Raw genomic sequence first — 25,546 nt, forward strand, 5'->3', positions numbered from 1 at the left:
ATTTCACACTTCGTTGGTCATTCTCACTATTAACTGATTAATCAAGGGAAGGATTAAATGGGCAGATTTTTATTTGGAGACTGGTGAACTTCCCCACAAGAAACCATTTACAGAGCCCAGCTCTCGGTTCAGTCGGAAAAGAGATGGTTTTCCTTAGACATTAGCTTTTCTGTTCTTTTTGCCTCTTAAAATAGCACAGAGTTAACCCCCTTCCACAAAGCGTCTTCTAGCATCTGACGTCCACTCAGGAGCCATTCTGAGTTAATGTGTATGAAAGTAGTGAGGGGCGGTCCCTGCCGTGTCAGATAAGGACACCTGCAGAGATGCGAACGACTGGGAGGGTCAGAACATGTGGACCCTGGGGTCTCTTACCGGAGACCTCCCACCCCGTGAGTGGCTCTGCATAGTAGGGGGAACGTTGTCACTTCCCCGCCTTCTCTGGGGCCCGTGTCCTACCTTTCAGAGAAGCAGGAGCATGTGGAAGTCCTGAGTTGGGACACCTCCTCTTCTTCCACTTTTCCTCTCCCTCCTCCCAAGTGAGCCATTCTCCAGAAAGTCCTGGAGATGAATTCTCAAGGAGAAAAGAAAGGTCCTTCTTGCTGATGTCCACCAGTTACGGTATTGTCCGCGCAGGAGGGAGTGGATGGGTGTTCCCTTTGCTCCCTAACCCCGGAGGTGGGGGAACCCCTACCTCTGCATCCCTGGGGAATCTAGAAGGGCAGGCACCATGTTTCACCCCAGAGCACCTGCAGCATGACCTGAGTGGTGAAGCCCGAGACTCCAGCATGTGACTTAATTCCTCTGTGTGGCTCAGTTATCTCATTTTTCAAGTGCAACAAGAAGTGCCCACCTCACCGGGGTTTGGCGGGGAGGAGTTGAGAGCAAACGTGTAAAGGGCTCACTCCTGTGCTTCGCAGGTGGGAGCTTGTGGAGCTGAGATCCCGTGGCTTCTCGTGGAGCCTCTGGGTCCCCCACCGCTGTGTCTGTTAACCCCGTCAGGCTGTGGGAGGTAGGGCAAGGGCTTTTTTGGACGCAGGTCTATGTCACTTCGTTGTGAGAAAGCAGGGTGGGAATTTAACATCACTGTTAATTTTACGATGAAACTGGCTAGGAATCCATAACATACTTACTGAGTTTTTAATGTTCTTTTTTTTTTTTTTTAAATTTTATTTATTCATTTGAGAGAGACAGAGAGAGCATAAGCATGGTCAGTGGGGAGAGGCAGATAGAGAAGCAGGCTCCCCACAGAGCAGAGAGCCGGATGCGGGGCTCCATCTCAGGACCCCAGGATCATGACCTGAACCGAAGGCAGATACTTAACAACTGAGCCACCCAGGCACCCTCGTGTTTCATGTAGAATTTGAAGAGCTCACAAACCTCTCTCCAGTGCTTTTTTTCTGCGTTCTGTTGTTGCACTGTCAAAATGTTAGTCCTTCTGAACAGCCGGAACACCAAAATGGTTTTTGTCTGAGAAATACTCCTTAAGGGGCGCCTGGGTGGCTTGGTGGATTAAAGCCTCTGCCTTCAGCTCGGGTCATGATCCCAGGGTCCTGGGATCAAGCCCCGCATCTGGCTCTCTGTTCTGTGGGGAGCCTGCTTCCCCCACTCTCTCTGCCTGCCTCTCTGCCTACTTGTGATCTCTGTCAAATGGATAAATGAAATCTTTAAAAACAACAACAACAAAAAAAAACTGCTCCTTAATTTATCTCTCTTGGTGGTTAGCAAATTGAGTCCATTCCTCAGAGGATAGGTCATCCCCCACACTGTGGATTTTCCAAGACTGTCCTGCACACCCTGTACCTGTTGGGGTTCATCTGCTTGTCCCAGTAGTTTTTTGCTTTGCTTTATTTTAATTTTAATTTTATTTTATTCTCTTATTTTTTTAGAAAATCTTTTTTTTTTTAATTTTGTTTATTTATTTGACAGACGGAGATCATAAGTAGGCAGAGAGGCAGGCAGAGAGATAGGAAGAAGCAAGCTCCCTGCTAAGCAGAGAGCCCCGTGCAGGGCTCAATCCTAGGACCCTAGGATCATGACCTGAGCCGAAGGCAGAGGCTTTAACCCACTGAGCCACCCAGGTGCTCCTATTTTATTTTATTCTTATTTACTTTTAATTTAATTTAATTTAATTTTTTACCCTTTTCTCTGACCGTGAGGGCATGAGGAAGGGGAAGAAGAATACTGAGCATAGGGTGGACAAGAACAAAGGCTTTGGAATTGGAGCTGACACCCCCCACCCCTTCCCCCTCCCACCCCCACCCACCCCCGTAGCTGCACGACCAAGAGCAATTTACCTAATCTTTCCAAGCTTTGTTCCCCACATGGAGACCGGGGATGATAACACCTACCTTATGGGCTGTGAGGATTATACCGAGTAAGATCACACAGGCGCTCCGCGCAGTGACCGGCCCAGCTCAAAGGCCTGGAAGTCCTCAGTCCGTGGCGGCTCCGGGGGCCGCGGCGCCCAGACACCGTGGAGGGGCCGTTCAGTGTTTCATACCCAGTGATGACAGGCGCACTGCTTGAAGAAGTGTTTGAACTCTCGCCCTCCGGAAAGTTCCGTTTCTCCAGGTGATCCCGCGCACCTGTGATACGACTGATGTCAGGGTATAAATTTCTCCAGCGCACCACCATTCCCCTTTCACCACGCACAGTTCATTTCTGGTATTAGTCACTGGACTGGGAAACTTTCTGGTTTTGATTGGCCAGTCAGGGTTCACCGAGGCAGAGGCTTTCCCGCGATGGCCCCATATGTTCAGGAGAGGGGGTGTTCGCGAGCTGCGTGGGGCTGGAGTCCCGCAGCCCGGAGACGGCATTGCGTTGCCCTTTGTAGCCACTCCCTGCGGATGGACTGGGCGGAATAATGGATATTTTAGCATCTTTGTTCTTTCTGTTTAGGTATAACACTAGAGCTGTTTAAATCACTCGGAAAATAACATGCCTGACATTTCTCCAGTTGGGAGGGAAAACACACACACACGCACATAGCAAAAAACCTGAAGCAGTAATCCCCCGCCTGTGACCGAGGAAGTGCTTTTGGGGAGAAAGGAGAGAAAATTGGATGACTTAGGGGAGAAGAATTCTGAAAGGTTGCATGGCAGAGCATACATTAAAACCTCAGAAAGCTCAAAGGCATGATCGAAAGTGTGTATTAAAGAGGCTGAGATGGGCATCAGAGGGCACTTGGGGCCCTGGGTCTGGCTGCTGCCGTGGCTTTGAGCGTTGATCACGTGCACACTTCTGACGCTCTTCACTTAAGACACACACTTGACATTTCTCAGTGCAGAGAGCCCTCTAGGAATATCGGTGTGGTGCTTAACAAGTACTGGAGACTAGAGATCGTGGCTTGATTTCATGTTGAAATCACTTTTCTTTCCTTCTTGTGCCCCTTTGTGGAAAGCCAGAAAGTTGTTCAGCAGTCACTTACCCAGACCACTCTCAGTAAGGCGCGCCCCTGACTTTGAGCCGCGATGAAGGGTTATGCCGAGCAACAGACTTGTGACAGAGGTGTAAACACTTGCCTCGTGTCGTGCCTGTGTTCCTGAAATAATTGCAGATTGGCATTGAGCGCTGGTAATTGCAAGCCACCATCCAAATCCCTCAGCGTACCTTTGTCTTTATGGGAACGCCCCAGAAAATCTTTTTCAAAAGCACCTGTTCTCTTTGATAATCGCCTCTTACAGCTGCTGATTTTTGAGAATCAGACTCAAGGAAGGTGCACAGCCCAGACGGTCGCAGTCGCAAATAGAATATTTCAGTCCTGCGATAAATAAAATGTCTCACTTTGAACTGGAGAGTTCAAACTATTTTTCTTTGGAGGAAAGAATGGAAGTCTGTGGATGAAACCGATTCCAGCGATAGCTTTTATTATCAGTAGTTCTGCAGTAGGGACACAAACTGTGTTTATATGGTATATTATATATATATATATATATATATATATATGTATATATGTATGTTGCTGTGACCACTTGGGGTGCCCACTCTGTTCTGGGACCTGTTCTTCCTGGTTTTCCTCAACTCTCCTCAGTGAGACCATCTTACCCCTTCTGCAGAAGACTGGGGGGGTCTTGCTTTCCTCTCTCTAGGGCCCAGCATGAGTGGGTATTTCTTCCTTGGACTTTGTAGAGCTGTGCCCTACACATTGGGTCCCCGTGTGCTGGTACCCGGGGAGAATAGTCATGGCCTCAGTTGGAACATTTCTCTAGCTAGTTCTCTGTCTCACTTCCTCAACTAATACTGCCCCAGTGGAGAGGAATCCAGAAGGTCCCTCCAACAATCCTTCCATGTTCCAGCCCACTTTAGTAAAAGGAACGTTGTTCCCGGATGATTGTTACGTAGTGTTGTGTAGCATAGTCTATTGTCCCATGGGTTTTTTCCTGAACAGAATCCTGGAAAGGGGAAAGAGTCAGGGGTTGCAGTGAGGTTCTATTCAATCACGAATGATATCTGCTTTGGTTCGCTTCAAAGGGTTATCAAGCTACTAGGTTAGTTGTCTTTATTATGAGGTCGAACTGGGGGTTCCCTGCTGCTTTCACTAGAAGGCTTTGCGCTTCCTTATATAATTGCCCTGTGCTCTGACTTCTGTCTGTATGTGACTGAGCAAGAGACATACTGTGTCTCCCTCCAGCAGACCCATCCACCGTGGTCCCTGCTCCCCTGATGCCCTTGCCTGCTTTCCACAGGCCCTGGCTGTCTGCGAAGTCACTGTCCCCTCACATTTGGGTCTGGATACCCGGACTTAATGGCAGGCCCACTGCTGTTGGGAAAACAAGACTGTCTCTTGTTTATACTGGTTTCTAGCTCCTGAAGGAATCCTGTCTTAATAATTTCCTTAAGGGGGTTGAGCCAAAATCTAGCGTGATGGTAGGGGAGGGTGTGTGCCTTTGGAAAAAAGTCCCAGGTGACTCTGATACACCCAACTGACACGTGCACTCACCTACCCCACTCCACCCTGAACACACACAATGACAATCTGCGCTCTTTCACTTTGCTGGGGTGGGATTGTATGGATCAGCTCGTATTTTCAATCCATCCATGTTAGGATCTATCAAGGAGGCGAACGGCATTTTTTTCCAGAGCTGTGTCCACAGTGGTGAATACACAGTTCCACTTTTCACTAACTCATTGTAGTTTGGAAGACTTACTTGAGAAAAAGTAGATATAATACACTGAGATCAGACCCGGCCTGGCAGTAGGAAAGCCATGGCAGGCTACAAAGCAGGTTCAGCAGAAGCAGGCATGGGTGTTTTTCTCTCTTAGGCTGCTGCGTGACTCACGTAAATACAGAGAACAACCTGGTGATCGCCAGTCGGGGGGGGTGGGGAGGGGATGGGCCCAATGGAGGAAGGGGAGTGGGAGGTCCAGGCTCCCAGGGATGGAACGGACAAGCCACAAGGATGAAAGGCACAGCATGAGGAATGGAGTCAGGGGTGTGACAGCGTCGTACAGTTACAGGTGGTAGCTACATGCGTGGTGAGTGTCATGGAGCCTAGACTTGGGGCATCACCACACTATACACCCAGACTGATGTGATGTTGTCCACACTCTCAAAATAAAACCAGGTAACGCACACGTGGAAAGTACCGTGGTGGTCATTGTTACTTTGATCTCCGCAACAACCTTATGAGGTCAGTACCGTGACTGCCCCCATGTAACACCCCGGGAACCGGAGGCTGAGCGGCTGAGGTCCCAGGCCCACACAGCTACTGGGTGTCAGAAGTAGGATTCGAACCCAGATCTGCCTCATGACGAAGTCTGCTCTTGTAACTATGCTGCGTATTTCCTGCCTCCCCGTGGGATACTCAGGCATTCTCATGAACTAGTAGCTCCTTTAAAGGGGTATTTGTGGTACCAATATGCCTGTGGCCTTGTCTACCCTGTGCCCCCAGGAAGGAGGGGGAGTGAGAACATCTAGGAGTCAGCAGTGAGTGTTGGGCTGTGGCCATAGAGGGAGGAAACATTTGCAGTCCAAAAAACCTAAATTAGTGGTCCCGAAATGTGAAGGATTTGATGCCTTTAAACTGCCGTGTATATTCTGAAGCCCACTGGTCTCTTCCCTAAGCTCCCAAAGACGCAGAACAATCCAGTGCCAGAAAGAGGGGGACGACATGGTGGTGCTTCCTATGCACTTTTTTTTGTTTGTTTTAAGATTTTATTCATTTATTAGACACAGAGAGAGAGAGAACATGAATGAGAGGAGGGGCAGAGGGAGAGAGAGAAGGATGCTCCTCGCCGAGCAGGGAGCCTGATGCAGGACTCGATCCCAGGACTCTGGCATCACGACCTGAGCCAAAGGCAGATGCCTAACTGACTGAGCCACCCAGGTGCCCTACTGTGCTCTTTATTAAGCCACTGCCTGTCAGCTCCAAGCCCTCTTGGTGTCCTGCCCCGTGACGCTGCGGTTGGTATTCCACGGGCCACATTCCTGCCTTGCCGCTGCCTTCCAGGAAGCTGCACCGGCAGGAAGCAGGGGAAGGACGTGGCAAGGTCAGAAGACGCAGAGGACTTCGCACCTTCCAGCTCGCCTCCCACCTGCTCACTTGCAGGTCCTGCCTCTCCTGGAGCTCCTCCCTGGAGCCCAGCACCAGCGAAGAAACGCCTCTTCTTCCAAAAGTTGAGCTGCATTTCCACGAAGCCCACCTCCAGGCTTCTAATTTTTTTTTTTTAAGATTTTATTTTTGGGGCGCTGTGGTGGCTTAGTCGTTGAGCGTCTGCCTTTGGCTTGGGTCGTGATCGCAGGGTCCTGGGATCGAGCCCCGAATTGGGCTCCCTGCTCAGTGGGGAGCCTGCTTCTCCTTCTCCCACTCCCTCTGCTTCTGTTCCCTTTCTCACTGTGTCTCTACCAAACAAATAAATAAAAGATTTTATTTTCAAGTAATCTCTGCACCCACCGTGGGGCTTGAACTTACAACCTCGTGAACAGGGCACGTGATCCACCAACTGTGCGGACGGGGTGCTCTCCAGGCTTCCAATGTTAATCATTCTAACTGCTTCCTTTTCTTACCTGTGCAGCTTCCATGAAACCTTAGAGTTGGGTGTCCACCCTTTCCATTAAGCAGTTAACGACTCCGTATCTAGCTGACGATTCTCTGTATTAAATTCTCGCTGTTAAAATGACTGGTGTGATAGATGTCTCCTGATTAGACCCTGCCTGATATGCCCATAGAATTCAGCCTTTGGGTGCTCTGCTTCAGTTTCGTTTCATCACGCCTAGTGTGTGCATTTTGGGGAGCAGACCTGTGGGCAGCCTCTCAGGCACACTCGCCCGGCGCGGGGGATGCTGGCTTCTGAACAGGCTCCGAGGAGCACGAACATGACGACAGACTTGAAGCAGGGGGACCTCTCGTCTTTTTCTAGCCAGTGGTAGGGTGGGCTTCTCAGAGGCATGACCACTGTTGACAACACTGTTATCATGTCCAAAGGCCTTTGTTTTTGATGGCAAACAATGGATTTCAAACCAACTCCTCCATCCTTCATAAATAGCTAAATATTCTGTAGATAGTAATTATCTTCCTTGCTGGGCATTTGCTACATTATAGTGAATTTGATGGTTGACTCTCTGACAGCCGTTCCCAAATTACTAGTCTATGCCAATCACAGTGAACCCACTCTCCTTGTCAAAAGTCAGATTGATAATGGGCAGGTGGCCCATCCCAGACAAAGGAGGACCTGTTCTAGGGCCCTCAGCAAAGTTTTTCTTTCTCTTCTAAGAAAGAGATGGCTCCCCCTTTTCGTTTTCCAGAAGATGCACCTGGATGTGACACTCAGACTACTCTCAGTACTGTTTTATATCTGTGGAAGGAGCCAGTCTGGGGACAAAGCTGTCCCCGAGGCTGGAGGGACAGAGCTCCTGGTTGGCCCAGGAGCAGCCCCAGAGATCCCATGCCCCAGTCCCTGGCACCTGCAGCCGGGCCTTTGCACGTGTGATTAAGGGTGTGGGCCTTGAGATGGGGAGATTATTTTGGATTATCTGCACGGGCCCGGTGTATATCAGAAAGGTCCATCAAATTAGAAGGGGGGTGAGGGAGAGTCAGTGTCACAGCGAAGCAACGTGAGAGCCTCGAGCAGTCTCCACTGGCTTCGAAGACAGACAGGGCCACATGCCAGGGAGTCCCTGCACCTTCTGGAAGCTGGCAAAGGCGAGGAAGTGGATTGCTGCCTGGAGCCTCCAGAAAGCACTGCCGCACTGCGGACAACCTGATTTCAGCCCGTGAGACCCGCATCAGACTCTGACCTCCAGAACTGCCAGACAGACAGTTTGTGTCGTCTTAAGACACTGACTTGTGGGTTGTGGGTAATTTGTCACAACGGCTGTATGTAGCTAACAGGAAGGTGAGAAGAACCTCCTCAACGACTTTGCTAGACTTCCACATCGGCCGACCCTTCAGTGCCCCCTGAACATCTCAGCCCTTGGGACAAGCCTTTTCTGTCGTCTGACCCAGCCTGAGCTGGATTTTCTGCCACTCGAGGCCCAAGCTGTCCCAGTCGATACCGCCAGGCTTTGCGGAATACTGCGTATAAATACGGTAGACTGTATGTGAGTGTTTGTTCAACTGTGACAAAATGTTGGAAAAAACGCCCAGAATCCACATCTGAGGATGCAGGGCTGTTTTCTGGCTCATACTAGGTGTAATAACTTAGAACTTTTTTTTTTCTTTCTCATAAAAGACACAAAAGATGTTTGGAAGGGCGGACACGTTGTTTGAATGCTGAGGTGGCCTGGAACTTCGGCAGGTGTTTTTCGAAATTGCCAGATTCATTTCCTATCGTGACCTGCAGGCATCCACGTTCTCCGCTCCGAAATAACATTTCAGCAGATCCCGTGACCATGCCAAGAAGTGATTATTTTTACAAATCCAGATGATTTCCTAATTTAGGATAGCTCAAGCGGGGGAAGAAATGGAGGGAGACACAGGCTCTCTTTTCCCATCCGCAGAGAGTGGGAACAGCCCCAGCACTGGCTTTGACCAAATGTTGCTGACAGCTATGAAAGCAGTTATCACCGGACAGCTGCTCGGTGGCCCCCGTGAACCCAGCCGGAGGCTCAGCCCAGGCTGAGAGCAGAGGGGCCAAAGGTCAAATGCTATTTCGGTTGCTTTCCAAGCCTCCGCTCCACCACTTCTGGGTTTTGAATTAGTTTTTGTAATTTCTGCTCCAAAGACCGTGCTGAGCCTCACAACCACCCTCTCTGCACTTCCCAAAGACACTTGCTCAGTCTCTCTCCTCCTCCTCCTCCTCCCCTTCACCAGCCTAGGTCATGTCCCTGGGAAAACAGTGTTTACCTCAACATGGCTTCCAGCCCTGCCTGTCTAGTGGGACCCTCCTCTAAATGTTGCGTATTTAATATACTTCACGTCCTTGGCCGTGATGGTCCCTCCCAGAATCTGGATCCTTGCAAACCACAGTTGTATTGTTGGGGTTGGCGTGGGGTGTGTGTACTAGGGTCGTACACCATACCCCGAAATCCCAGATTATGCCACAGAGGACTCATTGGTACGAATTTTTCTTAGAAGAAATGGCCAGAACCCTAGTTAGACTCTCCAGTTGCAGATTTCCCCTTACCATTGTAAGTTATAAGGTGTCGTAAATAAATTTAAGTGTCTTGGATGAAAGACTGTGGGTGTGTAGTCAGCCCACTTTGTGAATCATAGAACATTCCATCTCCAAGGCATATGACCATGTTCCTGGAGTGTCTGTGTTCTTGTCCAGATTTGGGTTTCCTCCTTCTCTGCCTTTCCCTTCCCGATACCATAGGAAAAGGATCTTATTTTTCATTCAGCTGCTGTTGTAATTACTTGCTACATTGTAATGTTTTCATTTGTGCTTTTTTTTTTTTTCACACCCAGCCTGCCAAAATATTTTCCTTGCTGTGCATTCCCTGGTGTCCCAGGTGCCTTTACTGTTACTTATCTACTCTTGTAAAATTGCATACCTAAATATAAGATAATCCCTGTATTTCCAAAGAGAAGGCCCCACCCTACCAAATGTCTTGCCCCACTTGGAACTTACATGCGTTCAGGGCTGTAGCAATTCTCTATTTATAATCCCTGATTTGTCAATTATATATAATTAAGATGACTCTGAAAAATATTTAGAAATACAGCCTTTTCTGTAGCCTTTTCCACTTTCATTTTATGAGATAATTTTCTCAAACTCCACTGTGCCTCTTTGACGACAGTGTTTTTGTCACCCCATCTGTGTTAGAGCACCTTCCCATAGCCTCCTCTTCTCCCTTCTTTAGCTACAATCCAAATCTCCCTGTCGCCTGGGAGCAAGAGACTCATGGCACCGTTTATTTATTAATTCAACAAACCGATATCCAACATCCACTTGTTGCAGAGTGTGCGGAGTGCTGGGTACAGAGATCTATTAGAACTTGTCTTCCTGGCCTTGGTCCCTCCCCTTGAAGGAATTTACCCTCTGGTGGCAAAGGCAGCGTTGTGAACAGAGAATTGCAATATTTTGTAAGAAAGATGAATAATCGGAGTCCCGGTATTGGCAAGTGCTGCATGGTGTCTGGGCTCCTGCCTAATTCAGCCCCGAGCATCTAAGTTCTTCATGATCTGTACGAGCATTCAACACAGTCATCGTTAAATACCAATAGCGTTTTCTCCATGGAGTAAACATGTTTTCACTAGAGCTATGGAAACTGAGCTGATTTATACCTACCTTTCTTGGTTTTCCTGGAGTTTTACAATGGATTGGATGAACCTGCAGCATGAACCAGTGTCAGTGAGTTTCGGGGCCTAGGAAATTTACCCTTCAGATCCCCACACCAGCTATCAGCCAGGTTGGGCCTTAGAAATGAGAAGGGCCTAAAAGAAGACCTAGGTCCAGCCCATTGCACTGGGACACTCAGACAAAAGCATTATAATTAGGTAACTAAGAACCAGTCTTAAGAAACAGAAAGACTTCTTAAAAAGAGGCGGGGTGGGGGGCGCCTGGGTGGCTCAGTGCGTTAAAACCTCTGCCTTCGGCTCAGGTCAGGGGTCCTGGGATCAAGCCCCATATCGGGCTTTCTGCTCAGCAGGGAGCCTGCTTCCTCCTCTCTCTCTGCCTGTCTCTTGTGATCTCTGTCTGTCAAATAAGTAAATAAAATCTTAAAAAAAAAAAAAAAAGAAAGAAAGAAAGAAAGAAAGAAGCAGAAAGACTTTGTATTTACATTTCACTTCTTGGTGAGCGAAGATTTTTTTCCCCCTGTATTTGGCATCTAAATTACATATGAGATCGAAGAGAACTGTTTTTCCCTCTTCCCCCACCTTGCCTCCATCAGTCTTCCTCTCACAACCACTCTTGTGTTTGAGAGAAGGGAATATAGGGTTCATTGTTTCAGGCAAAGACCCCACCAAGAAGCTCTCAGGTGTTGGGAATGTCTGGCATGAGACTCAATTAAGAGACTTAGACTAAAACATCAAAGATGGTTCCAGATTATGTTACGGTTACCACCAGCTGATGTTACAGGTTACTAGTAACCAGAATCCGAGTCCCCTACTAGCCCAGTCGTAATGAAGATGAAATTGCCGTGGGGGCCTGTCTTCTCTGTGAAATCTCCATATAGTTACTCACTGTTTGACCCCAGGAGGATGGTTCATCGACCTAATATTGAGAGATGGGAGAAAGTGCTTCTGAGTTTTATTGTATTTTGCTTTTGGTTTTTTAGAGAGAGACCGTGAGGGCGGAGGAGCAGAGGGAAAGGGAGAGAGAATGTTTTTTTTAAAGACCGTATTTATTTACTCCAGAGACAGAGAAAGAGCAGGGGGAGGAGCAGAGGGAGAAGGACAGGCAGACTCCGTGCAGAGCGCAGAGCCCCGACACAGGGCTCAATCTCACGACCCGAGATCATGACCTGAGCCAAAATCGAGCAGTGAGCCACTCAGGCACCTCTAGTGCCTCTGCATTTTAAATGTAAATGGTCGATTTAATTTAATTGGATTTAGGAAAAAAAGCATATAGCAGATAACACCCAAACTAAACCAAATAAGAAAAAAAAAACTGTCAAATGCAGATTTCCGAAGCAGTGAGACTTTGGCTCAGTTTTCCAAGAATCTGGGGACTCTGTGTGTCTGTGTACATGAGTGTAGGTGTGTGTGTTTACCTTACCTGTTCATGTCTTCTGAGGTATTCAAAAGTCAATGATCATTTGGGGAAAACCCTATGCCTTGGGTTATCTTCCCATGTTTCCTTAAATACTCATTTTTTATCGAGAGGGAAAACGTAAAGACAGGTATATTGAGAAGATTAGGAAGAGAATTTGGACATACGTATTGCAGGAGCTAAATGAGGACTTTTGGACTAGACATTCTAGTTACTTGTAGCTGACACAGAGTATTTTAAGTCCCTGTAAGTCATTAGAAACCATGAACTGTAGCAGAGTCCACGTTTCTGTCAGAGGAGCATTTACTCAGGAAAATTACAAAAACCGCTGTATCCAAAGGGAATTCGTACTTACTTGGGGAGATTACATTAAACACGGAAATAATGCTTCGTGTTGAGTTCTTCCACTGGAACCGTTGGTCTCTGTAGAGATACCAGTCTCGTGCATCCTCCGTAAGAGCGTGCATCCTCCGTAAGAGCGCGTGAGAGGAAAAGGTGTGACAGCAGTGCCACCTGTGGCCCTGTTTTTCTTCCATAAGGAGACAGCTTTAAGCACCAGGAGCTGGGACTACCCTGTGAGTCAAACTGTTGAGATGGTAATGGGATTATGGTGAGGATTAGGCTGGGGGAAAGGGAAGATAAATGCTGAGAGGGAGAAAGAGTGTAAACAAAGGAGAGAATTGTGATGTGGAGCTCCTGCCAGAGGTTTTAAGGGATCTGATCCGTGCAGGTGCCTTTGCTTTAAGACCCAGCGAGGAAGTGATGGGAAGCAGGCTGTCTGATTCACTCCTGGAGTCCCCGGCTGCACCCCGGGCCTGGGGGCACAGTCTGTGCTCCTTACATGCTGGTTCTGAGGTTGGAAGCAGGAGAAGGTCCCCCCCCTGCAGGAAGGCCACCAAAGAGGCCGTGTCTCGGGACCCCAGCTGGCCTTTCCTCAGTGGCTGGGTAGGGGCAGATCTTGCACAATAGGCTGAGAACACCCAAGAAATAAAACCATTTCTGCACGAGAAAGATGATTATGGGAAGCCAATTCACAGGTCCCACTGTCACGAGCTTGTCTTCGCTAGAGGGGCAGGACAAACCAAATTTTCTAAAAGACAAAATAAATCATCCATTTATATGATGCTGGCTAAAAGCACGCCTGTGAGCCTTGGTAAAAATCAGAGAATTGAATGGCATGGCTATCGTCAATGTGTTATTGTCCTTTGTTACCTTATGTGTATGTGTGGTGGGGTTTTTGAGATGGGACTCCCCTCTAGTAAACTTTGTCCTTTTTAGGGGAGCAGTTCTATGCATTTTGACAAACACGTGCAACCGGGATACAGAACAGGTCCATCGTGCCCAGAAACTTCCCTCACACCCCTTTGTGGCCGATTCCTCCTCTGTCCCCTCCCCCTGTGTCACCGATTTGTTTTCTCCCATTCCAGCTTTGCTTTTCCAAAGTGGAATAGAAATGGGGTCAGGCACTGTGTGGCTTCTGAATCTGGCTACTTTCACTGAGGCGAGAGCGCGTCTGAGCTTCGTCCAGACGGGTGCCTATATCTGGAGCCCATTCCGTTTTCTTGCTGGTGACTGTCCCACCGTATCACCGTACCAGCTTGTCAGTTCATTCACCAGTGCAAGGACAGTGGGTCGCTTCCGATCTTTGGCACTCTTGAATAATGCCGCCACAAACAATCATGTTTAGGTCTTTGTGAATCCCTGTTTTTATTTCCTGTGCGTATTTCCTTGGGATAGGCTTGCTGCTCTCCTTGGAGAACGTAAGATCAGTTTTCGTGCCTGCATTCCCGCCAGCAGTATATGCAGGTTCCTGTTGCCCCTCATTCTTGCCAGCGCTGGTATTGTCATTAAAAGCATTTTTTTTAAAGCCGTTTTTAGCACCTCTTTAAAAACTGATTCCTGGGGTGCCTGGGTGGCTCAGTCAGTTAAGCATCTGCCTTTGGCTTGGTTCATGATCTGGGTGCCGGGATCAAGCCCCACATCTGACTCCTTGCTCAGCGAGGAGCCGCCTTCTCCCTCCCCCACCCTCGCCCTGTTGTGCTCTCTCTCTGTCAAATAAATAAAACCTTAAAAATATAAAAATTGGCTGCATTAATACTTTTGATAATGTAGAGAGCTTAGCCCTTCCTCTTCAAAAGCAAAATCTCTTTCTCAGAAGAGTGAAAGTTTTGCCTGAAGGTCATTTAAAAAATAATTAGCCCCGGTTCTCGTTATTTAGCGTACGTGTGGTCTGTGCAGTCACTGTGACCACTGAATTTGTGACTACTGAGCCATTGATCCCAGGGGATGTCCAAGGTGAGGTTCCTAGGAGGCTCCGGTCCCAACATTTTGCCAGTTGATCAATATGTAATCTTCTCTTAAGTGTGTTTCTATTTAAAAACACGTTCTATAATACACTGTTGATTCAGTTATGCTGAATTCGTGCATTAATCTAATGCGTGCATTCACTCCATAAGACACATCCCAACCTGTGCTGGGGGGCCATGCCTAACCACCCACAAAAAGCACAAGAATGTGAAAACCATGGCACTCAATTGGCCAGGAAACTGATGGTTCCAGTGCGAGAGCCGACACAAGAAGGCCGAGCCATGTCTGGCTGGGAGCTGGGACCCAGCTGGGAGTGTGGTCAGATGACTCAGATTATCTACGCTCTGCGCGTGGCCAGGAATGACTGCACAGGTGTCACAGGTATCGTTCTGGGGGTCGCAGATGCAGTTTAGCAAGTGGCGAATTCACCTCTGTTTTTCTCTCTTCCAAAATGCTTAACATCCGGCTTAATTTAAACAACGATTTGTCGTGGCTTGGTCTTAAGAGCAAGCAGCGGCCAGTGTTTTTACTCCGAGAAATTAGGAAATTAACCTGCCAAACCAGGGCCACTCAGTGTGGAGATTGCTTTAAAACCACTTCAAGACCTTCCCAAGATTTCACCCCCACGGCAAAGTCTTGCTCTTGACTTATGCTGGAAGATCACATGCACCATTCAAACATAATAAGCATACACTTCATTCTTAAAAAGTAATAAGAAATGTTCAGCTCTGAATTTTATCTTAGTAATAGCTATAGGGCATGTGTTTAAATTCACGGAGACAGATTAATGCACTTACCAAACGCCCATTGCCTAAAAGTAATTATAAGTTTTCTAGATTGATTGCCAATATGATATAGGTCCCAAAGAAGTCACCCCTCTTTACCGAGACAGAACAATAAATTGGTTTTCCTGAATACAGTGGGTAAAGAATCCAAGTTCCTGACCTTGAATATTTCGCTGGTAGTGTTCTGTGCAGTAGGGAACAATCAGGATGACATTTGCTGAAAAGTTGGAGATTTATAACATAATAGCTTGAGCATATGTGCCAAAAAATAAAAATCTTAAATCCTATCAAATCAAGATTAATCACCTATTAAAATACTAACAAACAGCACAGTACAGGTGGTGTCATACGCCGTCTCTCTTCATATATTGTTACAAAACAAACTATCCTGGCAGTGACATGAATATCACGCATCTCCTGTCTCGCTCGCAGTGGGAAAAAGGAAAAAAAGAAAGGCTACTCAGTCATTCTCGGTGTGGATTTTGGCATTTCATTAGGGAGTGCTATCATAAGCCCTTTCACCGAAAAGCATACGCAGCTCTCTGGAAACTGCTAAATTTCCTGGCTTTGTACTACTGCCAAAAAACTGTTGCTTCTCCCGTCATTAACTAGTACATATTTATTCCTCTCTATCTTTGTAGAGAGTAACCCATGCAGCACTCCCATGAAAAGGAAAACAGTAGTCTGCTTCCTCCCTCTCACTAGCTGTGCCGAAATTAATCCCACGGGCCAATGTCTTCTTTACATTCTGCTTTAATTTAGTACTTGTAACCGTGGACCCAGTGGTAACAGAAGACCCCGGGACAGTGTTCATTGTGTCTCTCCATGAAGATGGTTTTTGAAGTTTGTGGGAAAGCGGCTCCCGAAACTTTGTCATTAAACATTCCTAGTAGGCTAGAATAACAAGTTGCTAAGTTGGCTTCCAGCAAATGGCCAGGCAGTCAGCAAATATTGAGTGAGGATCTATGTGCCAGCATTCTTCTAAGCTCTAGCAATCCCGTGGCAAGCAGCATGGTCCCTGACGCCTGTGTGATCGCTCCCATTTTTGTGGGCTGCCTGTCTCTGGTTAAAACGTCTTCTTGGGAGACGGCAGAAAACAAGCGCAGAAAACGACTTTCGGAGTATCCGCGTACCTAGAGTATCCTCGTGGTTTAAAAAAGTAAACTGGAGGGTGGGAAGCATGTTATGATCTTTTTTTTAAAAAAAAAATGCAAGATTTTGGAAAATTTAATAATTCACACTTGCACGAAATAAAGCCCATTGGCAGGTCAATCCTTTTTTTTTTTTTTTTTTTTTTTTAATTTGTCACTGTGGGACCAGTTTTCTTAAACAAGCGAAGGTGCCTTGCCTGCCTGCGTGGTGTCTCCAGGCTCTCCCTTCCGACAGTTTTGCCTTCCTCCCTGTCCTCAAAGACACCCAGCAACGTGCCGTTCTTCTCCCGAGACCCTGGCCAGACTCGCTGCAGATAGCGTCACAAGCCGTACATCTTCACTTGTTCTCACAAAACAAACTCTTGAGCAGTGACATAAAACATCATGTCTCTTCTTTCCCACTCGCAGTGGGAAAAGGAAAAAAAATGCTCCGTGGTCATTTCTCTTTGTGGATTTTGGCATTTCATTGGAAAGTGCCAATAAGTACTCATTTTTTATGTTCTTCTGGAAAGCTCTGCTCAGCCTTCCAAGTCACAAAGCAAACTGAGGCCCTGACGGTTCTCCAGGCTCAGGTCAGAAAGGTGGGAAACTTTTATTTTTGTAGGCAGGGAGCTCATGAATAATCCACTTGCGACCTCCTTCACTGCCCCAAGCCCTCCTCTGCAGCCAGCCTCCCTGCTCCAAGAACTCCACATCAATCTGTCGCTGACCGTCAGCAGAGCAGCAAAGCGCCAGTGTTATTGTGAACCTCCAGTGGAACGCCTTGCCTCCCAGCTGGTGATCAATCTGGGTTAGACGGCAACATGTTCGCCTCTACAAATGAGCTGGACCCCTCTGCCACGTAGCTCTGCCAACTTTTGAAAGAAAGAGTCTGTTTCAATTCTTTTCGGGGGTAAAGACAAAAGCTCTGTCTCCCTTTACACAACCAGCTATTGAAAAATCCATGCAAATATCCACAGCCAGGATCCTAAGGAAATCATCTGGAGAGGTCAGGAAGTTGCCTCTTCCCCACCCCGAAAAAAAAAAAAAGAGAATTTATGTTAAGTGTGCATTCACACACACACACACACACGCACACACGAGAACTAGCCTTTTGGTTTTCTTTCGTGAAGATGATGTGTTCACGATAGGAATTTTACCACCTCTCGAGACTTCTCGCTTCCAGATGAGCTAGTCCTGGGTTTTAGGATTTTTAGTTTGCCTCTCTAAGCTCCAGGTGAAGCCAGCATTGTGATCCTGCCTTGAACAGAGCTGCAGAACTTTCCCTGGAGGGCTAATATTACAAATTAAGGTAGAAAGACCAGGTCTCGGCTGGAGATGATTCTGCTGAGTCCATGCTAATTGGACATGATGTGTCTTCCTAGTTGCAAACATTTTTTTTTATTTCAAGATTTTTTTTATTTGAGAGAGCATGAGAGCTGTGGGGAGGGGCAGAGGAAGAGGAACAAGCAGAGTCCCTGCTGAGCAGGGAGCCTGACATGGGACTTGATCCCAGAATCCTGGGATCATGAGCTAAAGGCAGACGCTTAACCAGCCGAGTGACCCAGGTGCCCCTCTAGTTGTGAACTTTTGGAAGATCTTTCTCAGAGTTGGCTAGTGCAGAAGGGGGCCAGCATGGTCCGGGAAGCATGGCACAGCAGAGGGACTGAGTTGGTGGACGTGAAGGAGCAAGTAAGAGTGCAATGTGTGAAAGGTTAGCAGACGAGGGACTGAGTGAGCCCCTGTGCACGGGGGCGGAAGTGCGAGGACGGAGTCATGTGCGGCACCTGGGTGGCTCAGTCGGTTGTGCATCTGCCTGGATTTCAGCTCAGGTTGTGACCTCAAAGTCATGAGGTTGAGCCCCGAGTCAGGCTCCATGGTTAGCATGGAGTCTGCTTGAGATTCTCTCTCTCCCTCTGCCCGCTCCCACTCGTGCTCTTTCAAATAAATTATTTAATTACTTAATTAAATTAACATTTAAAAAAAATAGAAAGGTCGCATATTATTTGGTGGGGGTTTCATAACACAACTGATTGTTCTTTCTTGTCTATGATCACCCCAGCCCGCTGGATGGACAGATTCTGTCACTGAGTACGGAGATATAAAGGAGCAGAGAGTTTTTTGCCCCTTGGTCAGGGGAGGCAGGATGTGTCATTTTTCCAGAGACAGTGGGGCTCTAAAACTGAAGTGTAGATGAGCTAGAAAGAGGGGGCTCTGGAAAGAGGGGGGAGAGTCACTTTGGCCTCAAATGGAGGCTGAGCTGGGCCATTGTCTTTGAAGAAAGAGTGGGTGGTAGCTTTGGGGACACAGGGCCCCGTGTTCTAAGTATTGGGAAACTCCAGAAGATTATTCAGAATGACAGTGAGCAAAAGAGGAAGAAAAAGTGATTTGCATGGATTTCACTGGGCGGTGATTTGGAATATCACGGATGTCTGTGGCCAGTTGGATTTGGAGGGAAGCATGGACAAGGATGGTGACAAAGAAGGGAGGGAGGGGTACATCGGAGAAAGAGAAAGGAGGAATCTGCAGGCTTTCGGGATGAATCCAAAGGGAGGTCTGAGGGCCGTGGGGTAAATGAGAGGTGCCTCCCAGCCCCGGTGAGTAATGGTACAAGGGACAAATCTCCACATTTCAGAGTCAGAAAATCTCTCTAATGTCATCTTACTCAGTAATTCTCCCATCTGTGATCTCATGGAGTAATTCAGGTCAGAGGTCATTAGACTTAAAGGAATTATCCCGTCTTTTCTTATGGCCTCCCTTCTTTGTGCATTTCCTGGCGACACCTTCCAGGGCTCTGCACGTGGGCTGGTTTATGCCACCACCATGCCTGGCTGCCAGCTTCCTTTTACCTGTCCCGACCATGGTTGGAAAAATCCCACGTGTCTTCATTTGTCACACACACCAGGGGATATTCTGGTGAGAATTTTTTAATGGATTTAAAAAAAAAAAAGGCATATGGCAGAACGTTCCAGCTCCAGAACTCCCCCTTGCCCAATCAGGAAGGCTGGTCAGCAGTCCTTCCCTGATAAAAATGACAGAATTTATATGGAGGAGAGTATAATAGTGGTAATTCATAGCCGTTACCCCGGTATGGAGAGGATACGGCTATTGGGGATAAAAGTTCATTTTGCAAAATGGTTAAAAAAAAACAAGAAAAAAACCCCAGCCTTTTAGTTGTTCACAACTCGATCTCGTCCAGCTGTATTGCACCCTGCTGTGCTAAAGTAGGATTGTGTTAATAAGCCTTGGTCTCCGTTAAGACTGAGACTATTAGAATCAAAAGTAACAGTCTTGCCGTACCCTGCATTATTGAAAAATCATCCTTTGTGTTTGATTCAGTTCTACATGCCGCATTAAGGGCTTGGAACACATTATCTAGACTCGGGGAACAAGCCCCAGTGGAGCTGGCAAATAATGTCAGTCCCAGGGTATAGAGCAGGGCTCAGCAGACTGGGGCCCACTGCCTTTCTGTACGGTACACAAGCTAAGAACGTAGGATTCTAGATTTTTAAAGGGTTGAGAAGCCCAAAAGCAGAATAGTATTTCATGACCTGTGAAAATGATATGCAATCCAAATGCCGGTGTCCGTAAAGTTATTTTTTTCTTTTTAAGACAGCCCTGCTTGTTTGATTACATATTATCTATGGTTGCTTTTGTGCTAATTGCCCCAGAGACATATGGCCTGCAAAGCCTAAAATATTTACCATCTGGCAGAAAATGTTTACCAACTCCTGGTCCCGGACTGGAATGTGCATATGAATTACCTGCAGATCCTGCTAAAATGCAGATCCGGAGTCCAGAGGCCAGAGGCAAGGCCTGGGAGTCTGCCTTTCTGACAGCTTCTGGACGGTGTCAGAACCACTGCTCTTTGGGTCATACTTGGGTTTGTAAGGGCCTAGGTATTTAGAACAAATACAGAAAGAAACAAAGAGATATACTGTAAAGGGGAGATTATAGAATTTTTTAAAAAGATTTTAGTTATTTGATGCATAGAGAACAAGCAAGGGGAGCTGAAGGCAGAGGGGGAGAAGGACAAGCAGGCTCCCCACCGAGCAAGGAGCCCGATGCAGGGCTCGATCCCAGGCCCTGGGATCATGACTGCAGCACACGGCAGACCCTCAGCCAACCAAGCCACCCAGGCGCCCCTCCTAGGATTTTTCAAGGAGAAATAGGCTTATTCTACTTTATTCCGGAAGCCAGCGCTGGGATCCATGAGTGCCAGTGTTGATTTTCCTCCAGGAAGCACTTTGTAACGAGTAACCGGAATTGTAGAATCATTGCAGGGACCAAAGGTAAATGTCAAGCGGGGAGAGAGAAGTGCCTTGGGTTGCGCAGCAGCTGGACTTTTCGAGTGGAAAGTGGTGACTGAGCTCTTTCCAGATCAGTGCCTTTGACCGTGAAGCAGAGGAGGAGATGATCATTAGGAGGGAAGGCAGAACTGTGTGTTGCATGTCAGGTGGAAAGACCCCGTCTAACACGGTGGTGTTGTTGCCTTGATCTCTGTCAGCTGGTGGAACACAACCTTCATGAGAAGCTAGCCAGGCCGGCCGTTCAGCACACGCCTCAAAATCAGCTGTGGTTTTTAGAATTCAATTTGTACTTCCTATCCCTTGAGTCGCCCCTTGTGTGTGCTTAAGAAGCCCACACTTGCCTGACTCATACAGTTTTCTCGCTTACCTAGAAAGTAGGCAGAGGTGATCCCAGGCCTTGCTCCTCTCCACTTGGGTCCATTTCTCCCTCATCCTGTACCCCCTCTCTCTCTCTCTCTTAAAAATATTTTATTTATTTGACAGAGAGCACGTGTTCACACAAGCGGGGGGAATGGAACGCAGAGGAAGAAGGAGAAGCAGGCTCCCCTAAGAGCAGGGAGCCCAATGTGGGACTCAAACCCAAGACCTCAGAATCATGAGCTGACCCAAAGGCAGATGCCCAACCAACTGAGCCACCTAGGCGCCCCACCCCCCTTCCCTGTAATCTCTTAATACCAGCCTGGGGAAAAGGCTCTGTGCTTGTCGTGTGATCCCCCAGCTGCAGGCTGTTGTAAGGCTCTGATGAGTGAACCCTCCTGCTCATCACTCCATGAAGAAGTCCTTTTTAGGGCCTCCCGGGTGGCTCAGTTGGTTAAGTGTCTGCCTTTGGCTCAGGTGATGATCCTAGGGTCCTGGGATTGAGCCCCACGTCAAGCTCCTTGCTTGGCGGGGAGCCTGCTCCCCCCGCCGCTGCCCCGCCTGCCGCTCTGCCTTCTTGTGATCTCTCTCTCTCTCCGTCAAATAAATAAATAAATAAAACCTTAAAAAAAAAATGTTCTTTAAAAAAAAAAAAGGCTGGAAAGAAACTAGCCTTTTGGAACAAGACGATACAGGGAGAGTGTAGCACACTTGGACAGATGGGTGAGTCACCAAGTGTTTGAGCAACTTGATATGTAGCTATTGACAAATAACGTTCAGAACCATAAAACTTATTCAACTAATAGGATACCGATCTGCCCCAAACCCAGTGAGCGTGGCTGTAGCCGGGGGTCTCATGCTGTTTCCTACTCCGAGTGCTTTTCATTTCAGCTTGTCACGGGCCTTTAAGGACATGATTTATGCTTCCTAATCCCCCCGGGGGGTTAAGTATTTTCATATTTATTGCACGGAAGAGCATTCTGTGATTGCTTGCCTGTCCCGAAAATCAGTTTGGCTGGAAAAGGACGCAAGAATTCTGACCTCAGCTCCGTATCCAAACCAGGAGTCAGCACTTGAAAAATGGGAATCAATATCTTGCCGGGGGAGTTTGTTTCATTCTGCTAACCTGGGGGAGGAACAGCTGGTGGGAGGCCGCGTGCACACAATGCGGCTTGTTCTTTTTGCAAATCTGCCTGCCACCCCCACATCTCCAAGCCCGGCCACGTCCATACGTCCATGTGGGCCAAACATCTTTCAAAAAAGCTCGGGCTTTTCAGACGGTTTATCATCATCCACTCTATTATATTCATCGCCACCAAACCATTATCCTGATTATTAAAACCCGAGTAGCCCGGAGTTTAGATTTGGTCCTAAGCATGTTGGTGATCTTGTATAACCTCAGTGGATTTTATTTTATTTTTGTGGTGGTTGTTGTCGCTTAACTGATATTTTTCAAAATCATGACCCTTTTAGGGGCACCTGGCCAGCTGTGCTAGTGGAATGCACAACTCTTGAGCTCAGGGTTGTGAGTTCGAGCCCCACTTTGGGTGTAGAGATTCCTTAAAGATAAAATCTTGAAAACAGAAAATCCCAACCATTTTGGATGTCAGTCCTTGCTTCCGTTCATCTCATGGGTGCCACGTCCCACCACTTTTACCACCAAACACAGACCCTCAGGTACCTTCCCAGGCTTTTCCCTTTCTACCCACCTACTTCTTGGGGTGTCTCAGGCAGTCCTTGGGCTGATTATGGTTCTTGTTCTCTGTCTCAGCAAGTGAGAGGTTTGCTTTACGAAAACCATTTTACGACCCATGCAAGTTGTTCTGTTCTGTTAGTGGGATGATTATTACCCCTCTGGCTCTTGTTTTGCTCACTTCCCACAGTTACTTCCAAGTCGCTCCTTCGTGGCAGACTTTCTAGTTTTCTTCTACTAGTACACTACTCATATCAGTCTTTTTTAAAAATACCATTTTTTGCCACATGACTTCAATGCTCAGAAAGCTTCAGGTGTTTCCTTAAAATCTGGTAGATAATGATAAAATCCCTTGTATCAGTTATTTAAGGCCCTTTTAATTTTATTTTCAAATTTAATTTTTTTTTTTTTTTCAGGGAAAAAGCATGAGCAGGGCAGGGGAGGGGCCGAGGGAGAGAGAATTTCTAGCAGACTCTGTTCCCAGAGCTGAGCTGATGTGGGACTCAATCTCACGACCCTGAGATCACCACCTGAGCCAAAATCGAGTTGGACACTTAACCATTTGTACCACCCAGGCACCCCTTAAAGCCTTTTTTTTTTTTTTTTAAGATTTTATTTATTTGACAGATAGAGAGATCACAAGTAGGCAGAAAGGCAGGCAGAGAGAGAGGAGGAAGCAGGCTCCCCGCTGAGCAGAGAGCCTGACTCGGGGCTCGATTCCAGGACCCTGAGATCATGACCTGAGCCAAAGGCAGAGGCTTTAACCCACTGAGCCACCCAGGCGACCCAAAGCCCTTTTTAATCCAGTTCTCATTTTCTTCTGTGCCATATGAACTTCTTCTGTTTCAATTCCAAATACGCCTTTTGCATACCTTCTGGTGCTCTCTAAGCGGTGGAAATGAAACATTATAATTTTAACGTCCTTAGGGAGACAGTGTGTTTTCACATTGCCACTAACTAGTGATAAAGGCTGTGTTAAGAACAGGTGAGTCACACAGGTAAGCACCCCTTAAATCCCAGGCCGTCCAGGACCCTGTCCTCGGTTTCTCCTTACTCTGCGTGCTCTCCCCACACCCTCTCCTGTCCCTGACGGCTGGTCAGTATCCTCACCCATCCCTGCGCCCCTGGCCTCGTAGGGGTACTGATCGGGTTTCACTGTTTCCCCAAAATCCCAGATCTGTATTTCCGCCTTTACTGAGCACCCTTACCCAGAGGGGGACTCCCAGAGCAAGGGAGGGTCTAACACCGAACCCCTTACCTTTCCCTGCAACCTGTTCTGCAGGTCACTGGTGTAGCCGTCCCATTTATCTTCCTGTTCAGACCGCTACAGCCGTCACTGAATTCAATTCGTTTCACCCCTCCAAAGGCCTCTCCGGTCTTTTCTCCCCACCTGGGCCACCACCTCCTCGTCCTAAGGCCCCTTTGAGAACTGCTGCTGGTTCACCTGCCACTGGTGTTCAGTGCCGTGCTCTGTCTGCCCCTCTGCGGACAGAACCGGCTTCTTAGAAACAACTAGCAACTTCTAGTGGCTCCTCATCCCGTTTAGGGCAGAAGAGCAGCGGTCAGAGTCCAGCACGCTAACCCCGCAGCAACCTCACCTGTTGTCCGTGTCACTTCTCTACCTTCTCACATATTATTTCTTCTCCCTGCGATGCTGTTCCTGCCTTTCCTGCCGAGACACAGTCGGAGCTCAAACATCACCTCCTCCATGAACCTCTTTTGTTGGGTTCTCGCCATACTGCGTGCAACCCCTGTTTGGGATCCCCCTATTTTAATATCTGTGACCCTAGTTCTCACCATATTGTGCGGTCACTCACATTTGTGTGGCCACTCAAGTACTCACTGTTTGGGATCCCCAGTGTTTCAGTATCCCCGGTTGTGGGCTGGGGACACCGCGGAAGGCTTTGTGACAGGGGAGGCTCTTTGGCTCCATCGAAACCACTAATTGAATGTCTGTTCGATGGCAAGTGCTCACAGTAAAGTTACAAGGAGGAAGTAATTATATCCATTTTGCAGAGCTCGAGAAACCAAGTCTCGGGTTAAATTATCGGGGCGTGATTCTCTCCCTAATCAGCAAAGGAGCCCTGATTTGCACCCAGTCTGGGGTCTGGGCTCATGCCTTGTCTTTCCCGTGTCAAAATGCTGGTGCCGCAGACTAAATCTTGAGAGTGCCTTATGGGGCCCTCCACGAGGGTAGCGATTTCGTGATTATAAAGCACTTGGGAAAGTGCAAAGGAAGCCCGTGGTTTTGTAGGGGACTAGAAATGTTTTCACAACTGCTTCCCCACCTGCCTCTCTATCTGTATGCCCTTAATATTGTCTGACTCACAAAGAAAAATTGTTGATCCACAGAGAACCGGTTCAAGTTTTCTTCTCCATCTCAAGAGTATCCCGTGGAGGAAAATGTCTTAAACCGCACCTGAGCTATAAACAATTTATTCTGAAGGTAACAGTGTTAGTACTGCAGTATGTAAACCTTTAGCTAATAAAAATCAAAGTAGCCTAATTTGGAAAGTACACCGAAGGTTAGGGGGAAAGCTTGTAAATGTTTTCAAAGACTCAGGATTTAATTCTATCACCAGCTAGCAAAATAAATGGTCCAGCTGTTAGCTCTGAAACAGACACGGGTTGGAAATGAAATGTTAGTTTAAATGCATTGATCATTAGAAATCAAAAGGAACGTGAAGTACATTTTTCTAGTTTATGAGAAACAAGGGTGAAAGTTCCCCCAAACACATTTGTGGTAACTGGGTTTAAAATTGCTTCCTCATCTTTTCTTTTAGCGTCTGATACTTTGTATGGTCTATATTGGGATGACGGGAGCATTTTTTTTCCCCTTTCTTTCCTTTCCTGTTGAGATGCAGAGGT

General features: G+C 47.4%; 1 protein-coding gene and 1 long non-coding RNA gene across 5 annotated transcripts in view; one reads left to right on the forward strand and one right to left on the reverse strand.

The window, feature by feature from the left end:
• STX8 (syntaxin 8) overlaps nt 1-25,546 on the forward strand; it is a 244,800-nt gene that overhangs the window by 78,715 nt on the left and 140,539 nt on the right. The window lies entirely within an intron of this gene.
• LOC131816106 (uncharacterized) lies at nt 10,294-24,191 on the reverse strand. The gene is made up of 5 exons (XR_009347948.1): nt 23,937-24,191; nt 20,083-20,213; nt 12,452-12,681; nt 10,672-10,713; nt 10,294-10,565 (listed from the first exon to the last, which is right to left on the reverse strand). It is a non-coding gene; the product is annotated as an uncharacterized LOC131816106 (long non-coding RNA).

The sequence above is a fragment of the Mustela lutreola genome, chromosome 15 (assembly GCF_030435805.1).
Source record: "Mustela lutreola isolate mMusLut2 chromosome 15, mMusLut2.pri, whole genome shotgun sequence".
Classification (NCBI taxonomy): Eukaryota; Metazoa; Chordata; class Mammalia; order Carnivora; family Mustelidae; genus Mustela; species Mustela lutreola.